The following is a 12,842-nucleotide window of genomic DNA, read 5'->3' on the forward strand; positions in this document are numbered from 1 at the left end:
TTAAAGCTCTTCGTGATCCTGGAGCAAGCAGGTGCCATTAGGCTACACTAACATGCGATAGGGATGAATGGAGACGTTACTGGTGCCCACTCAAGCAAATCGATGAGTAACAGAATGTCAAGTGATCATTTGATCAGTGATGGCAGAGTGGATAATTTACCCAATCTCTCTGGGTTCTTCTCGAGTTGGACAGGTTATCAAAGCCCCAAAGATGGGTAAGTTCAAACAAGGTAAAAGTAAAGGTAAAGGCCCTCCCGTTGTTCGTCGATTTGCTCGAGCGGGCCCAGTAACGTCTCCATTGGAGACTTTGTTGTTACTGTGTCTGGCACATCGAATACTTCACGGGGAGCTTGCCAGGCTCTGCCGTGTGGGCGAGATACTCTCGGTAGCTTGCCAGGCTCTCCGAGAGGGGTGGAGGAATCGAACTCGGGTCGGCCATGTTGACCTGCGTGCAAGGCAAACGCCCTACCGCTGTGCTATCGCTCCAGCCCCTGCTATTGCTCCAGCCCCAAGTTCAAACAAAACAAAACAAAACTCAATGTTATGATGTTCACTGCTGAGTTATGAGTATTCAGATCCTAATTTTGGTCCATTGTCAGACTTGTAATTACTATGTTTGGCATATCAAATACATTACCCAGGCTTTGTCTTGAGGGCGAGATACTCCTGGTAGCTTGCTGGGCTCTCCGAGAGGGGCGGAGTAATCGGACCTGGATGGGCTGCATGCAAGGCAAACACCCTACCTGCTGTGCTATCGCAGTGGTAATGGTAATGGTAATAGTAACTATTTCTACTGAGGTCCACAGGGAATCCATTAGACTTGGATTCTCATACCAAAGTTATACTTATTGAGATAGAATATTCTAGACATACTAAGAAAAGTCTATTGAATCTTTCTGGAAAGAATGGTTCAAAATGAGAATCTTTTTAAATGTATTTTCAAAAGGTTATACCATTGTTCATTTTTTTACTAGAATTTTACTAGACATGTTTTTTTTTACATTACCTCTAAGAATTTGAGTTTCATTTATTGTGTCCTTTTAGTCATTCTATTGGTTATTGGTTAAGTAATTGTGTACTTAATTAGAATTTTCCTGACTGGTGACACAGAGCTCTTTTGTATGCCTATTTGACCAATGCTATAACCACTGTGAAGTGCTTATTCAACTGATTTTGCTTTTTATAAAAGTGATAAATTTTGATCAAATCATATAATTCTCTGCAACTTGGTTGGATAAAAGACATCATGCTAAGTGAAGGAAATCAGAAGGAGGATAAATCAGATAACCTTACTTATCTGTGGTATACAGAATAAAAAGATGAAGAAATGCAAGATACTGAAGTGGAGATTACCTATCTTACTCTTGACCCTATATTACAGAAATGAGGACAGTAAAGGAAAGAAATTGACAGTGAAGAAGAGGCAGATGGGAAGCAACAGGGGCAGGGGTTATGGGCCCTGGAAACAATTGTGGTGTATAGAGGTGTGGTATGTTTACATATAAACCACAGAGCCTCAACACTTAAAGCATGAAATACAACAAAGATAAGCAAACTTATAAATGTAACTACTAAAGAGGTAGCCTAAGTGATGGAATAAAACATGGAGATTTTAATTAAAGGAGGTTAACACTGGTGATGGGATTGGTATTGGAACACAGTATGCCTGAAAATCAACTAAGAATAACAGTGCTGAAAGGAGGTAAAGTGATACACAGGATACCCTTTCAGTAACTACTGCAAATAACAGTGCCTAAAAGGAAAATAGGGGAGTGGGGGAGTGGGAGGAGGATGGAAAAGAAAAGTGTCTGCCATATAGGCAGGCTGTGAGGGCCAGGTATATAGGCAGGAGGGAAACTGAGGACACTGGTGGTGGGAAATGGGCACTGGTGAAGGGATGGGTGTTAGAACATTTTATGATTGAGACTCTATTATTATCAACTTTGCAAATGTATATCTCATGGTAGCACTGTAGCACTGTGCTCCCATTGTTCATAGATTCGCTCGAGCGGGCACCAGTAGCATCTCACAACAGATTGTGAGACTTGTTACTGTTTTTGGCATATTTAAGACATCACAGGGAGCTTGCCAGGCTTCACCATGCGGGCAAGATACTCTCGGTAGCTTGCTGGGCTCTCCAAGAGGGATGGAGGAATCAAACCCAGGTCGGCCATGTCAGCCACGTGCAAAGCAAATGCCTTACCCGCTGTGCTATTGCTCCAGCCCGTATCTCATGAAGATTCAATTAAAAAAAACCAGAAAAAAATGTTGATATTTTAATTGAATCACTGTGAGATGCACAGTTACAAAGTTGTTCATGATTGTTGTTCATGTTTTAGAAATGTTTGATTCTTAAGAGTAATCTGTTGTTTGTCAGTCAATTATCGGTATTATATTTGCTTCTCCTGCATATTATAATATCCTTGATGAGAAAGACTGTCACCTTTGAAATCATATCATTTAGCACAGGCCTGTTTATAGCAGAAGCTTAATATTCTTTTTTTTTTAAATAATGTAAGAGTTGGAAGCGGTCATGGAAGCCCTAGCCAATCAGGGCGTACAAACTCAATACATCAGGATCCTTCGTGAGCTCTATTGCGGATTCACTACCAAGATCTCACCATTCTACAAAGAAGTAATCATCCATATCAAGAGAGGGGTTCGGCAGGATGATACCATTTCACCAAAACTCTTCAGTGCCACCCTCGAGAACATCATGCGACGACTGGAATGGGAAAGCATGGGAGTGTAGATAGATGGTCGGCAACTACACCACCTCCGCTTTGCTGATGACATCGTTCTAATAACACCAAACATCAGCCAAGCGGCACAAATGCTGAACGACTTTGACCGTGAATGTGGAAAGGTCGGACTACAGCTGAATCTTACGAAGACAATGTTTATGAGAAACAGCCTTGTTCCTGACACTCCATTCACTCTCAACGGAACCACCATCTCCGAATGCAACAGTTATATATACCTAGGTCGAGAAATCAACATGATGAATGACCTGGCACCTGAGTTGCGCCGGAGGAAGAGAGCGGCTTGGAATGCCTTCAAGAGCATTGAAGAAATAACTAAAAGGACAAAGAACCTCCAGCTACGAGCACATCTCTTTGATTCCACTATTCTTCCTGCATTAACATATGCCTCAGAGACCTGGACCCTACAAAAACTGGATGAGAACGCTATTCGGGTCTCTCAAAGAGGAATCGAAAGAACTATGCTTGGAATATCTCGATTCACTCAAATGAGAGATAGAATCCGGAGTTCTGATCTTCGTCAACGCTCAAGAATCAGGGACGCTGTCTCATTTGCCAAGACATCAAAAATCAGATGGGCTGGACACGTAATGAGGTTTACAGACAACCGCTGGACTAGAGCCATTACTGATTGGATTCCACGGGACATCAAAAGATCACGTGGACGCCCACCTATAAGATGGTCAGAATTCTTCGTCAAGACCCTAAATGATCGGTTTGAGGCTCTGCATGTTCCTAGAACAGATACCATTGGGCTACGCTAGCACGGAACCGGGATGAATGGAGACGTTACTGGCACCCGCTCGAATAAATCGATGAATAACGGGGATTAAGTGATTAAGTGAAGTGATAATGTAAGAGTCTCCCTTCTTGTACAGTAGTACAGTCCTGCTGGTTTTCCATTGGGATGGAACTGCGTATTCATGCAGCTAGCATGTGAAGAGCTGAGCCAGTGTATTGATGAGTACCAACGGCAGATTCTTCAGGTGTTCAGGTCTGACCTTGTCCTGGCCTGGTGCTGTTCGCATCTTTACCGACAAAATGGCATGTCGGATTTTGGAAGGGAGAACGTTGGGAACAACATATTCATCCTTTGGAATTTGGTATGTGGGCAGGTGGATGTGGCTATCAAAGAGATCTGAATAGAAGTCATGAATAATCTTCTCCATTGCTCTTCTGGAAGATGTGATAGATCCATCAGGACGTCAGAGGGTATCCATCTTGGTCTTGTAGTTGGTGAAGAACAGGCGGGTGTTGTGAATGCTTTTCCCGACTTCTTCCATATCTGCTAGTACTGCTGCTCTTCTCTCTTTGAGCTCTTCCTTTATCACTTCTCTGCATTGTTTTGCGAGCTCGGAAGTTCGCTTACAGTTGCCTGAGGTTTGCAACATGCCAAGTTGGCGAATAAGCTCAAAAGTTTTCAAAGACAGGCGTCTTTTTGTGGCTATCTCTCTCTTGGCATTCTTTGCACAATCATGGAGGTGCTGAACCAGTTGATCGTATTCCTAGTCAATGTTGTCAACGATGGCATCTTCCCATGTTGCCACAACAGTGCCAAAGAGCTCCCAATTGGTGGTCGTTCTGGGAGTTCTCTTCTTAAACTTTGCAGCCCTTTCTCCCCTGTCCATGAAGTAGAATTTTGCATGAAGGAGTCAGTGGTCCGATCCTATTTGGAATTTTGGGACAACAGCAACACCAGTCAGGCAAAACCATTGACTGAATAAAAGGGAGACATCATGACATTGGCAACTATCGTCCGATCTGCCTGTTGTCTGTCACCTACAAGCTGTTCACTTGAGTCATCCTGAATAGGATTGGCAGAACACTAGATGAAGAACAACCATGCAAGCAAGCTGGGTTCCACAGAGGATTCAGCATGATCGACCATATCCACATGATAGCCAAGCTCATTGAGGTTTCTCGGGAGTTCAAGATGCCACTCTGTCTAACGTTCATTGATTTAAAGAAGTCCTTTGATTCTGTTGAGACGTAAGCAGTCATCAACGCCCTAGCCAGAAAGGGTGTTCGAACTCAATACATCAGAATCCTCCGTGAGCTGTATTATGGATTCACTACTAGGATCTACCATTCTACAGGGAAGTGATCACTGACATCAAGAGAGGGATTCAGCAAGGCGATACCATTTCACCGAAACTCTTCAGTGCCATACTTGAGAACGTCATGTGATGAGTAGATGGGGAGGAATGGGAGTGAAGATAGATGGTCGGCAACTACACCACCTCCGCTTTGTGATGACATCATTCTAATAACACCAAACATTAGCCGAGCGGCACAAATGCTGGCTGACTCTGACCATGAGTATGGAAAGATCGTACTACAGCTGAATCTCATGAAGACCGTGTTCATGAGAAACGGACTCGTTCCTGATGTTCCATTCACTCTCAATGGAATGAACATCTCCAAATGCAACAGTTATGTCTACCTAGGTCGAGACGTCAACATGATGAATGACCTGGCACCTGAGTTGCACAGGAGGAAGAGAGCAGCTTGGAACGCCTTCAAGAATATCAAAGAAATAGCTAAGAGGATGAAGAACCTCTGGCCAGGCACATCTCTTCATTCCACTGTTCTTCCTGCATTAACATACGCCTCAGAGACCTGGACCCTATGAAAACAGGATGAGAACGCTATTCGGGTCTCCCAAAGAGGAATCGAAAGAGCTATGCTTGGATATCACACTTCACTGAAATGAGAGAAAGAATCCGGAGTTCTGACCTCCGTCCATGGTCAAGAATCAGGGATGCTGTCTCATTTGCCAAGGCGTCGAAAATCATGTGGGTTGAACATGTAATGAGATTTGGAGAGGACAGCTTGGACTAGAGCCGTAACTGACTGGATTCCATGGGACGTCAAAAGATCACGTGGCAGCCCACCTATGAGACGGTCAGACTTCTTCATAAAGACCCTGAATGATCGGTTTGAGGCTCGTCGTGTTCCTAGAACGATCAGATGCCATTGGGCTACACTAGCAAGTGACAGGGACGAATGGAGACGTTACTGGTGCCCACTCGAGCATATCGATGAGTAACAGGATGTCAAGTGATCAAGTGAATGTAAGAGTACTGCTATTTGACAGTAATAATTAAAACAGCATGGTACTGGAACAAAGGCAGAACTGCAGACCAATGGAACAGGGTTGAATACACTGACATCTCCCCTCAATCATATGATCATCTAATCTTTGATAAAGGTGCAAGTAATGTGAAGTGGAGTAAGGAAAGCCTCTTTAACAAATTGTGCTGGCATCACTGGACGGCTACATGCAAAAAAATGGGCTCAGAACTCTGCCTAACACCATGTACAAAAGGAAGATCAAAATGGATTAAAGACCTCAACATCAGACCAGAAACCATAAGGTACATTGAAGACAAAGTTGGCAAAACCCTCCATGACATTGAAGCTAATGGTATCTTCAAAGATGCCACGCCACTGGCCGAGGAAGTGAAAACAGAGATAGATAAATGGGACTATCTTAAACTAAGAAGCTTCTGCACCTCCAAAGAAACAGTGACCAAAATACAAAGACAGTCTACAGAATGGGAAAGGATATTCACCGAATACACATCTGACAAGGGGTTGATATCCAGGATATACAAAATACTGGTTAAACTCCACAAGAAGAAAACATCCAACCCCATCCAAAAATGGGGCAATGAAATGAACAGAAACTTTCCCAAAGAAGAAATCCAAATGGCAAAATAGCACATGAGAAAATGCTCTACATCATTAATCATCAGGGAGATGCAGATCAAAACCACAATGAGATACCATCTCACACCTCAGAGACTGGCCCACATTCAAAAGAACAAAAGCAACCGATGCTGGCACGGATGTGGCGAGAAAGGGACACTCCTTCACTGTTGGTGGGAATGTCCACTGGTTCAGCCCTTCTGGAAAACAGTATGGACGATTCTCAAAAAATTAGAAATTGAGCTTCCATTTGACCCAGCAATACCACTCCTGGGAATATATCCCAGAGAGGCAAAAATGTATAGTCAAAGTGACATCTGCACTTGTTTGTTCATTGCAGCACTCTTTACAATAGCCAGAAACTGGAAGAAACCTGAATGCCCAAGAACAGATGACTGGTTAAAGAAACTTTGGTACATCTACACAATGGAGTACTATGTAGCTGTTAGAAAAGATGAAGTCATGAAATTTACATACAAGTGGTACAACATGGAAAGTATCATGCTAAGCGAAATGAGTCAGAAAGAGAGGGATAGACATAGAAAGATTGCATTCATCTGGGGGATATAAAGTAACAAAATATGAGATTAATACCCAAGAATAGCTGAGATCAGCACCAGGAGGATTACTCCATAGCTTAGTGGCCAGTCGGGCATTCTAGAGGAAAGGGCAGCTCAGATAGAGAAGGGAGCACCAAATAAAGGGTGTTTGGAGGATCCTCCCAGGAGGGGAGATGCATGTCGAAAGTAGACTATGGACTGAACATGTTTGCCACTCAATGCGTCTTTTGCAGACCACAACACTCAAAAGGAGAGAGAGAACACAGGGGATTGCCCTGCCACAGAGGCAGGGGGGAGGTGGGGGAATGGGGGTGGGGGGATATTATCCATGGTAGTGGAAAATGGGCACTGGTGGAGGGATGGGTATCTGATCATTGTATAATCAAACCCAAGCACAAAAAATTATAAATCTACAACTGTACCTCATGGTGTTTCACTAATAAAAAAAAATTAATTAAAAAAAGAGTACTGCTATTTGTTCAGCCATTGATTAAGCTGATTAATAAATATTATTAAATCAGCTATAAGTTCATAAGTTTATTATAGCAACATTCATATATTAGTAAATAGATTGTTATTTTTCTAATTTAACAAAAGATCATAGTATAAAAATAACAATATCAATTAACTACAAATAACTGAACACTGCTACAAGTTTCACAATGTTATAAGTGAAAACTAATTTAAGCCTATTAAGTCCCTTATGGAACAGATTCTATTACTATCATCACACAACTATAATAAAACACAGAAAAATGGACAGACTTATGCAGCATTTTGTGGACCTTAAATTGAAAACAGCACTTGAATCTCTACAGTCTAGATTTGGTGGCCACTCTTACACTCTACCAATAATCATATCATTATGTAATATGAAAGAAGGGTAATCCTGAAGAGAAGCAACTGCCCATTTTACAGAACTGCTCTTGTTTAACAACCCTATTAGACTGACAGAAGAATAGGAGAGAAGGTGATATTCAAAAATTATATTTACAAGAGTGAGATGAAAACATTTACAAATAGTCAAGTATAATAAACATTATAGTGGGTGTTAGAGTCATTAAGAAATAGTCTGTGGGCTGAAGAGATAGTCTAGGGGTTTTATGGCAGGTAGTGTCTGGGTTCAGTCCCTGGTACCAGATGGCCTACTGTTAGGTGTGGTTCTGGAGGCCCTTGAGCATTGCAGTGGTGGTCTTGGTGCTCCCCAGTACTGCAGGGCCCAACCTGCACCATATCCTTAGGCTCTAGCATTGAACTGCTGGAAAGCTGGATAAGTACTGCCTCGAGTGGACCTCCGGCCTCTGAACATTTTTTGGGAACCCACCCCCTAATAAAGAAGCAAAAAATTTTCTAGTTGTATTTTAAATGTATATGTCACAATAAGCCTATCTGTTTCCACTAAATCCAATGATAGTTAAAAAAGTATTTAAAACCCCAAATCTTCAAACCATTGGCTCTGTAGAAAGATTATGTCTGAGAGGAAAATCTTAAAAAATATCATACCTTTATTTTGTAGTAAGCTATAATATATTCCATCATACTTGAGGCTCAAGAAAGTACAACTCCTAAAGAGTCATTTTCCCCATTCAAATGAGGGACACTCGGTATTTGAGCATAAAGATTATTAAGAGATTTTGGCATTGTAATTTGTCATACCACTTTGCTATATTTCCAGTGAATGATTCATTCTTAATGGTATCTCCCTAAAAATTTCTATTTAAATGGGATTAAATTTACTGTACATTAATACATACTGTGGTGCAAGAAGACACTGATGTTCAACTGATATTGTTACCAAGTAATTGAAAATTATATTGAAGAGTAAGATTGACTTCAGTGAGTTTTGACTAAATAGCTACCTTCGTTGTTTGATCTAGGCTATTAATTTTTAAATGGTTCTTGTCATTGAAAACCTAAGTTAATGTATAAATTATTATAATTTAACAGTTAAATCTCTTAGAGTTAAGAATAACATGAAAACTAATTTTTTTATTTGACAGGTTGAAAATTCATTTAAACTGGAATAGTACATGACTATAAATAAATATTTGTATATGTAGAACTAAAATAATATAAATGTGGTTGCTGCCTTTGGCTATAAAAAGGTTTTGAATGAAAAACAAAGGCCAAGTAGAGCATTTGTTGCAATATATATTGGCTCAGGAAAATAATTTAAATGAGAGAATGAGGAAAGATCCAGCTGAGGTCCATAACATGCAAGCCATGCAACTTAACCCCTGTGTATTTCTTCAGCTCCTGAATTTGCATTCTTTATGAGTAGAGAGGATTTAACTTCAGAAAAAGCTTAAAGCTCTGTAAAAAGTGTTCAACTACCAATCAGTTCCAGGTTCAACACCTACACAGTGTGGAAGCAGATTTGATGTTGGTCACTTCCAATTTTTTTAAAAAAGATCAAAAATCAGAAATTAATGTCAAATCTTCTGATATTTAAAAGCTAACTGAAATGCCACATATAAAAATAATTAAGTCAGAACCTTATCTCACACCTCAAATCAAATTGGATTAAATACCCTGATACCAGACCTCAATCCAGAAATTATATCAGGGAAGTTATTGGCAGAACCCTGTATTAAATATAGTAGCATTTTCAATGACCCAATGCTATTTGTCAAGCAAAACAAGGCAAAATAAATAAATGGAACTACATAAAATGAAGAATTTCTGTATCTCAAAAAGAAATTAGAATATAAAGACACCAGACTTGGAGAAAATATTTGCTCACCATACATATAGCAGAGAGTTAACATCCAAGATACATAAAGAACTTGTAGAACTTACTAATGAATAACAAATAAATCTATCAGACATGGGGAGGAGGAATGAACAGACATGACCTTAAAGATGATATGCAGACGGCCAATAGATACACGGAAGAATTCTCTACAACTGTGACAAATTACCTCACACCAGTGAGACTGGAACATATAAAAAAGAATAAAAAAATCAGTGATGGCATAGATATAAAACTGAAAAACTAACACACACTCATGATTGGTGGGAATATTAACTGGTTCAACTTCTTTAGAAAACAATATCAACACTTTTTGGAAAAAAAAAAGACAACTCAGACTTGAAATTTCAGATGATCCAGTAAACTGATTTCTTGGCATTTACCCTACCCCAAGGATCCAAAAGCACTATTTCAAAAAGATATTTCTGAGCATATGTTGTTGCAGCACTATTCACAATATACAAGATCTGGGAACAACACAAGTGTCCAAGAACAGAGCGCAGGATAAAGAAACTGGTCTGTATACACAATGGAAGGGTATTTAACTATAAGAAAAGATGAATTCATGCATCTTGCTACTATGTGTATGCAACTAGACCGTACAATGCTGCGTAAAGTCAGTCAGAAGGATAGGACAGTCAGAATGATATCTTTCAATAAGTGGGATATAAAGAAACATAGTGAGGGAACAACAACTGCCCAAAGCAAACAGAACTGGAGAGTAGGTCTCCAGAACGGAGCTTACCAACTAGAATAATATTAGTAAAAGTGATATTGTAATTTAGGTATGAAGATTTATAAATTGTACCAGACTTAAAATTTGAATACAAAGAGAAATCATAAATTTATTTTATAGCTCATCTCCTATTACTGAGTTGCCAATCCTCAAATTTCCCAGACTCAAAGTCTAAAGATCTTCTAATTTTTCTCAAACATTAATTTCAATAGATTGAAATCTTGAAAGAAACAGCATACATTCAAATTCTCTACATTTCCTCTCATAGTCTAATTCACTGACTCCTGTCTAATATATCAAAACTGCTCATTAAAGTTATTCATGACCTCCTGATACATCCCTAAATACTTTCATATCTTTAAATATTCCCAAATTAAAATATCACTTGTTTCCACTATATTTATTCAGATTCATATCATTTATGCATTCTTGTCCTCTTTCCTTTATGGCTTTTTTGATCTTTATCCATTTTTTATATAGGATATGCCCTTGTATAACCATCTTTTGTTGCTTCTACTGTTCTGTATTCTCTCCTCAAGCAATGTCATTCATTCTCATGACTTTAACCCCTACTTCTATGATGAAAAAGCCCAAATATCTAGGCTATACTTCTTTCTAGGACTCTAATTTGTATATGTATCTTCAACATGCTCAATCTAAATGTCTTAGAGATCCTGCAAACATTTCCAATGTCCTTTTCTAAGTATTCTCTTCTTCTGGATTCTTTTTTTTTAAATAATTGTTTGCATCACCAATTACCAAAACAAACCATGAGTCACTTATGGCATTAACTTTAATTTATTTCTAACATTATATTAAAGCTTATTGTTATTTTTAAACTCTGTTCCTTTATCTCCAACCTCATTTCTTTTTCAACTCTAGGAACTCATCACTCTTTAGATCATTCATTTTTCCATTTTCTTCTATCCACACTATCATCCATCTACCCAATCCACCTATCTATTAATTCATCTACTCACTTACATATTTATTAAGTGTCTACAAGGAGCCCAGATTGCCATAATGACTTATGGATACAAAATAAGACCAAAGAAGACAAACCTTATGCTATCATCAAGCCTATTCTCTCATGACAACTGCAGAGGCTTTCTAATTTGCTTTGCAAGTCTCCAGTATCCTTCCCACCCATACTCCCATGTTATGTCTTAAAATGCAAATGAGACCATGTCACCCCTAATGCTGCAAGTCCTTCAATAGCTCCTATTACAATGAAATAAAAGTCCAGACTCTTCAACAAGAAATATAAGGTGTACTAGAAAGTTGAGTTTACCTCTCCAGTCTTACCATTTCCCTAACATTCTGGTCTTTTTTCAACAATACGGGATTACTGGATTTAAAAAAAATCATGTTTCAAGCATCCACTTTAATGTTTCTTTGTCTTACGAACACTCTCTCCATTGAAACTGGTTAACTGTTCCTTCACTGCCTACCTCTGTCATCCTCTTCTTCATAGATCTTCTCTATTTAGCCCCTCTTGTGCCACATGGTTCCCTGTGGTTTCCCATCTCACGGCATGTGTCACATATAAAATACATATGTTGACATATTTTTGATGTTGTCTCACATCCATTACTCTACTTATACCTTGACCAACCTCATTGTTATTGAAATATTCTCCTCGTCTCCACTTTCTTCTCATTCTAACCCATTTCAAATATCTCTACCAGATTAATCTTACTAAAGCACAGGACTATGTATTTCTCTCTAAGTAAAATGCTGTCATAGCTTTCTTTTCTCTACTACCAGTGGTTCCCAAAGAGTGAACCATGCACCAATTGTGAAATAATTTCAGATAATACATGGGAGTGGCAGTAAATAACTAAACCACAAAACATAAATGTCTTTTATCAGTTTTTTTTATTCTAGCTATACCCAGAAGAACTATTAAAAGTGTACAAACGTTTGATAAACTTTTGTGAAAGTGGGGTTTGGGTCACACCTGGTGGAGCTCAGGGTTTACTTCTTATATCTGACTCTGAGCTTAGGGATCACTCCTGGCAGTGCTCAGGGGACTATATGTAGCCCCAAGAACCTAACTAAGATCCATCATGTGAAAGGCAAATGCCTTAATCTCCGTATTGATATACCTCTCTGGTCCCTGATAAATGTTTTTTAACAAAAAGACTCAGGACAAAGTCATAAAAAAGAAATAATAATTAGTCAAACTTTACAGTACATTTATTTTTATAAATACATTTTCTTTTTTGAAAGTTATATGGTTTTTTTTCCTGGTGGGGAGGACACACCTGGCAGTGCTCTGGGCTTACTCCTAATTCTGTAATCAGGTATCACTTCTGGCA

General features: G+C 39.3%; 1 protein-coding gene across 3 annotated transcripts in view; it reads right to left on the minus strand.

The window, feature by feature from the left end:
- The window catches only part of CFAP20DC (CFAP20 domain containing), a 328,442-nt gene that overhangs the window by 186,965 nt on the left and 128,635 nt on the right, over positions 1-12,842 (minus strand). The window lies entirely within an intron of this gene.

Source organism: Sorex fumeus, unplaced genomic scaffold (genome assembly GCF_029834395.1).
Source record: "Sorex fumeus unplaced genomic scaffold, SorFum_2.1 ptg000072l, whole genome shotgun sequence".
Lineage (NCBI taxonomy): Eukaryota > Metazoa > Chordata > Mammalia > Eulipotyphla > Soricidae > Sorex > Sorex fumeus.